We start from the raw sequence: 6,981 nt of genomic DNA, 5'->3' as shown, positions 1-6,981 counted from the left end.
GGACCACTTTGGCCTGTGGGCGTGTTCTTGTGTGGGGGCGAGTCTTGGGCGGGGCCTCTGCGGGGCGGAGGCGGGGCTAAAGGCAGGCCTGTCGGACAAGGCGGAGCGAGCCCAAAAGTGTTGGGCTTCGGAGCCCCAACCAGCCCTCCACCGGCTCATCTCTGTGGCTGGTCACCTGCACGCTCCAAACTTGTGGCCTCGTATAGATAGAAAAATGGAGTGTGATGGAGAGTAGTGGGTGCAACAGTTGAAGGGTGAAGAGGGGGCGGGGTCACAAAGGGAGCGTGGCAAAAGATACTTTCTAAGCAAGAGGGCAAGGTATGCGGAGATAGAAAAGAAAGGCTACTACCGATGGTCAGATGGGAAAGTAGGAGCAGTAAGGAGAATGGTTAACCCTGAGTCAGAAGCTCCTTCTCCAGCTAGGGGCAGATTCGGGGCTCAGTGAGGAAGCTGTTAGAGTTACTAGAGTAAAGGTACAAAGAGACCTTGAGAGGAGGGTTGAAGTAGGTGAGGGGTGATGCAAATGTCCTGGGAGCCCAGGAACCCTGAGGAACTGTTTGCTAGGGAAGTATCTCTAGATGCGCTCCATATCCCCAAGGTGGGGCATGGGTGCTGGCTACAGTGTCCTGCAGGAGCTTGGAGCGGAAAATGATGCCCTGGTCACTGAACTGAGTTGGCAGCAAGAACATGGCAAAGCCAGGAACTAAACATTTCCTTCCAGAAATGTCTCTCATCGCCCTCTGCTGGCTCACACCGTCCTGTAACTCCCATACTAGGGGAGCCCACACCCCCTTCTGGCCTCCGTGGGCACCTGCACACATGTAGCATACAAGCCGTGTTGAAGCCCGAGTTTTTACACTGCCAAGTATTTGCAGTTATACTGTGCCAAATAATCTTCTGCAAAGCAAATAAAATAGAGCATGGGAGTGGAGGGTCATTACGAAGTTGTTTTGTTGTTAAAACTTGAAGCCACATAGATTGGATTTGATTCCCAGGTTTACTAAGTATGAGCAGTATGGCTTTGAGTTAAGTTTGTTTGTTTGTTTGTTTGTTTGTTTTAGGCTTTTCGAGACAGGATTTCTCTGTATAACAGTCTTGGATGTCCTGGAACTCACTTTGTAGACCAGGCTGGGCTTGAACTCACAGAGATCCACCTTCCTCTGCCTCCAGAGTGCTGGAATCACAGGCATGTGCCACCACCGCCCAGCTAAGTTATTCATTCTTTTTTTTTTTTTTTTTTTTTTTGGTTTTTCGAGACAGGATTTCTCTGTGTAGCAGTTATTTATTCTTATGTGTGTTTTCTTAGCTGTAAAAGAGTATAATAGTAGCACCTATCCCATAAGAATAGTAGCCTTAAAAAAATGCTCCCCAAAATGTTCCAGTCCTAATTCCTGGAACCTATGAATATGGTACCTATGTCAATGGGATTACAGATTTTAAGAAACATAGATGTTCTGGAGTACCTGTAGGCCTGCTTTAATCATGTGGTAGTGATGATGATGATGATGATGATGATGATAATGACAGTGGTGATGGTAGTGATGTCAGTGATGATGGTAATGATACTCTAATTCCCTGTATGTCAGACACTGACCTGAACACGCTCACTAAGACCAGACTGTGTTCTATTATGAGACCTGTCTTAAATAGATAGATAGATAGATAGATAGATAGATAGATAGATAGATAGATAGATAGATAGATGATAGATAGGTGATAGATAGATAGACAGATAGATGATAAATAGATAGAATACAGAGAGAGCAGAAGGAGTAGGCTCTAAGTTGAACAGACACAGTGTCTCAGGAAGACCCTCGTCCAACCTCTAAGTTTGAAATCCAGACCCTGTTGGAGAGGGAATGGCTGGCTGACTGTGTTTTACTTTGGGTAGCAAAGAAGTTTCTCAAGTGCTATGCTGGTCCTGTGAAATGTGCTGGAAAATGATCTATGTTTCTTGGGAAACTGTTGCTAGGGGGTGTTCTGGCTAGTTTTATGAAATCAACTTGACACAAGTTAGAGTCATCTGAGAGGAGGGAACCTCAACTGAGAAAATGGCTCCTTGAGAAAAGGCTGTAAATAGGCTTGTAGGGCATTTTCTTAATTAGTCATTGGTGGTGATGGGCATAATTCATTTTCTTATTTAGTGATTGATGGGAGAGGGACACCCATTGTGGGTGGTGCCATTCTTGGACTTGTGGTCCTGGGTTCTCCAAGAAAGCAGGCTGAGCAAGTCATGGGGAGCAAGCCAGTAACCAGCACCCCTCCATGGCCTCTGTGTCAGCTCCTGCCCCAGGCTCCCACCTGGTTTGAGTTCCCACCTTGGCTTCCCTCAGTGGACTGTGACTTGGGTCATCTAAAACAAATTAACCCTTTCCTTCCCGACTGCTTTTGGTCATGGTGTTTCCTCACAGCAGCTTCATCACATCCTTCCTAAGACAGGAGGAAGCCTCTCTAGAAGCACTCCGTATCCCCAGGGTGGGCATGGGTGCTGGCCACAGGGTCCTGCAAGAGCTTTGAGCTAGAAGATGCTCTGGTCACTAACCTGAGCTATCAGGAGGAACATGGCAAAGCTAGGGACTAGACATTTCCTTCTAGAAATGTCTCTCAGGGCTCTCTGCTATGTGATAAAAGAAAAACTTGGATCTTCTTTGGGTTTCGGGGGTGGGTGGGTTTTGTTTGTTTGTTTTTGAGACAAAGGGTTTATCTGTGTAGCCATGGCTGTCCTAGAACTCTCTTTGTAGACCAGACTGACCTCAAACTCAGAGATCCACCTGCCTCTGCCTCCCGATTGCTGGGATTAAAGACATGTGCCACCACCACTGACAAAAGAACTTGGGGTTTTTTTGTTTGTTTGTTTTTGTTTTTTTGAGACAGGGTTTCTCTGTGTAATTTTGGTGCCTATCCTGGATCTCGATCTGTAGACCAGGTTGGGCTCAAACTCGAAGAGATCTGCCTGGCTCTGCCTCCCGAGTGCTGGGATTAAAGGCGTGCACCACTACCACCCAGCAAGAACTTGGTTTTTGAGACAGTCTAAAGTACCTCAAACTGACCTCAAACACAACATATACCTGAAGCTGACCTTGAAATTTTTATTTTTATTTTTCGTTTTTCGAGATTGGAGTTTCTCTCTGTAGTCCTGGCTGTCATGGAACTCACTCTGTAGACCAGACTGGCCTCAAACTCAGAAATCTCCTGCTTCTGCCTCCCAAGGGCTGTTATTAAAGGTATGTGCCACCACCACTGCCCAGCTAAAATTTTTAGTACATTCATTTATTACATGCATATTCTGTGCGTGCGTGTTTTGTATGGGGTGCCTATGTCTCACAGCATGTCTGTAGAGGTCAGAAGACAACCCACAGGAGTGGGTTCTCTTCTTCCACATGTGGGTCCTGGGATCAAAGTCAGGTGATCAGAGTTGGCAGCAAGTGTCTTTATTTGCTGAGCCATATTGCCTGCCCAGTCTTCTAATCCTATTACCTGAGCAGCCATGTGTTGGAAGTACAGGCGGCACCACCATGCCTGGTTCATTTGATGCTGGGGATGAGACCCAGGTCTTCTGGCAAGTCCTCTACCATCTGAGCCACAACCCTAGTCCATGGAGGTCTTTAAAACTAAAAAATAGCCGGGCGGTGGTAGCGCACGCCTTTAGTCCCAGCACTCGGGAGGCAGAGGCAGGCGGATCTTTGTGAGTTTGAGGCCAGCCTGGTCTACAGAACGAGATCCAGGAAAGGCGCAAAGCTACACAGAGAAACCCTGTCTCGAAAAACAAAAACAAAAACAAAACTAAAAAATAGCCAATGCATATGGAACAATCCCAAGAATAGTCTGTAAACTAGAGCACAGAACTAAGCCTGGGTAGTAAGCTGGGTACGGTAGGAGGTGGAGGCAGAAGGATCAGGAATTCAAGGTCGTCCTCAGGTACATAGTGAGTTCAGTTGGGCTGAGTTATGGAAAACCTTGTCTCAAAACACCAAATAAGTAAATAAATAAATAAATAAATAAAACAATAATTATTATAGAACCAATCCTCGGCCCCTTCTCCAAAAGCAGTAGAGTTGAATTAGAAATTACTAATAGGGGGCTAGGAGCTCACATGTAATCTCAGCTCAGGAGAGGTAGAGACAAGAGGATCCCTGGGGATACCTGGTGAGCCAGTTCCAGCCAAACTGGAGCACTCCAGGTTTGGTGAGAGACTCCATCTCAAAAAAGATGAGTATTGATTGAAGGTCTCCTCCACATGCATGTGCACACATGTGTATGCCCCTGCCACACCACAAACACACAAACCAACAATAGAAAGAAATCTGGGGGGGGGGGGTGTCTTCCTCTCTTACCATTGGGGCAAACTTCCCACACTCTTTCTCCCTGCTGGTACTCAACTCCTGGATGGAGCCAAGGCCAAATTCTCTGATGGAGATATACTGACATCCACTGACAGACTCAGGACACTTGTTATATTTAGCACCAATGAGAGGGAGGCAGGTTAGCCAGTCTCTACAAGAAGTCTCTGTGGGGTCTCAGGGTACAGCCATCCAGGAGCAGAAAGCTATGGTGGACAGCTTCTGCATGCTCAGTCAGTGGAGCATGAGACTCTTAATCTCAGAGTTGTGGGTTCAAGCCCCATGTTGGGCACCAGAATATTGTGAGAAATCCACGGAATCTATTTAATGGGCCAAGGAATTTATTAGGGGATAAAACTCACCACATACCTTCTCCTGTGTGCTTTGAGTGGGAGCATGAAGGTAGAAAGTTAAATCTGGGTCAGCCCAAGCTCCCCCTAGCTCCAGCCAACACTACATAGCAGCCCTGAGGTAGTATTTTTTCTTACTTTCAAAGCCATTCACAGACCAGCTTGGGGGTCCACCTCATTCTCCCCAGAAAGTAGGACACCCTGTCATATGCTCTCAGTGGCCTAATGTAGGGTCTAGGAAAGCCAAGCTATGTCCCACACTGATCTTCTGCCTGGTCCAAGATCTGCCTGGTCTGTCCCAGCATACAAACCATGAGGGAGCAAAGAGACATGCATTCCAGGTCATAAAGGTCCTAAATGGCCACGCCCCAGGGGCATGTACTTCAAGGTCATAGACAAGTGTAGCAGTTACTTGCTGCTTTCTAGGGGTGGTGCTTCAAGGTCATAGCTAGAACAGCTACCCACTACAATACAGTGTCAACATCTGGATTGAGGAAGCAGCCCTCGATACTTTCTTCATGCACTTGGTTTAGCCAAAGGTGAACCATTCACCAATATTTATACTCAGACCAGGGAAAGGTCTTGCTATTCCTCCAAGCCTGACCCAGAGAAGGCCTTGCAATTCCCATGGGTCTGAGGCATTGGAGTCCTTGGCACGGCTGTGCTCATGTCAATAATACACATTCACATTGTGAGTGGCCATGTGGATGCTGGGAACTGAACCCTGGTCCTCAGCAAGAGCTAAGCCATGCTTCCATATTGGTGAAATTATTAAGGCCACTCCACGTAGTTAAAAGGAGATTTATTTAATGGTGTAACTTACAAATGAACGGATAAGTAGGTTGAGGGTTCTGGGAAAGACGCAGCAGTAGTCCAGTGATGTTCTCTGGAGAACTCTCCTCCATCTACCTCTAGCGTCTGAGCTCCCAGCAGCAAGAGAGTGCAGCATGTCCCAATCTCAGGATCTCGGGTCTTCAGGCCCTCCCTTGGCCCCGCCTTGTGGGCGTGACAGTTACCAAAGCCTCAATGGGGGTTGGAACTTCCAGACCAAAGCTGGAATGATTACCCACTACATCTCCCCCTTTTTGTCTAAATAAGAAGATTATAACTTAATACAAGACAAAGGAATGGTTATCAAATATTGTCCAGGAGTAATGAGGGATAATGACCTAGATAAAATGGAACTACAATCAATGTGAATATTATCAAGCAAGAAACACATACTAAAATCCAAAGAAGTCTAGAGTAGGTAAATGGTATGTTACAAAGATCATTCCAAAGGGTGTCCTACCCTAAAGAACTTGAATCTAATATTTAATATGTTTTATCTAAGATATTATATGTATATACTAAGTTGTAAAAAAAATAATAATAATAATACACATTCACTCAGGACTTCATCCACTCTTGTCTTAGTGAGGGTTTCTATTGCTGTGAAGAGACACCATGACCACAGCAACTCTTATAAAGGAAAACATTCAATGAGGTGGTGGCTTACAATTCAGAGGTTCAATCCCTTATCATCATGGTGGGGAGCAGGCAGACATGGTGCTGGCTATATCTTGATCAGAAGGCAACAGGAAGTGGACTGAGTGTCACACTGAGGGAAGCTTGAACAAAAGAGACCTCAAAGCCTGCCACCATAGTGACACACTTCCTCTACAAGCCCACACCTCCTAATAGTGCCACTCCCTTTGGGGGGCATTTTCTTTCTTTCTTTTTTTTTTGGTTTTTCGAGACAGGGTTTCTCTGTAGTTTTGCGCCTTTCCTGGAACTCACTTTGTAGACCAGGCTGGCCTCGAACTCACAGAGATCTGCCTGGCTCTGCCTCCCAAGTGCTGGGATGGGATTAAAGGCGTGCGCCACCACCGCCCAGCAAGGGGGGCATTTTCTTTCAAACCACCACATTCCACTCCCTGATCCCCAAAGGCTTGTAGCCATAACATAATGCAAATATACATTCAGTCCAACTTCAAAAGTCTGTAACAGTCTCAATAATGTTTAAAATCCAAAGTTCAAAGTCTCTTCTGAGATTCATGCAATCTCTTAATTATAATTCCCTATAAAATAAAAATCAAAAAGCAGGCCGGGCGGTGGTGGCGCACGCCTTTAATCCCAGCACTCGGGAGGCAGAGGCAGGCAGATCTCTGTGAGTTTGAGGCCAACCTGGTCTCCAAAGCGAGTACCAGGAAAGGCGCAAAGCTACACAGAGAAACCCTGTCTCAAAAAACAAAACAAAAAAAAAAAAAAAAAAATCAAAAAGCAGATCATATACTTCCAACACATATAAT

The sequence above is a fragment of the Peromyscus californicus genome, unplaced genomic scaffold (genome assembly GCF_007827085.1).
Source record: "Peromyscus californicus insignis strain IS unplaced genomic scaffold, ASM782708v3 Scaffold_4__1_contigs__length_199733344, whole genome shotgun sequence".
In the NCBI taxonomy this organism is placed as follows: Eukaryota; Metazoa; Chordata; class Mammalia; order Rodentia; family Cricetidae; genus Peromyscus; species Peromyscus californicus.
This window is presented reverse-complemented; position numbering follows the sequence as displayed.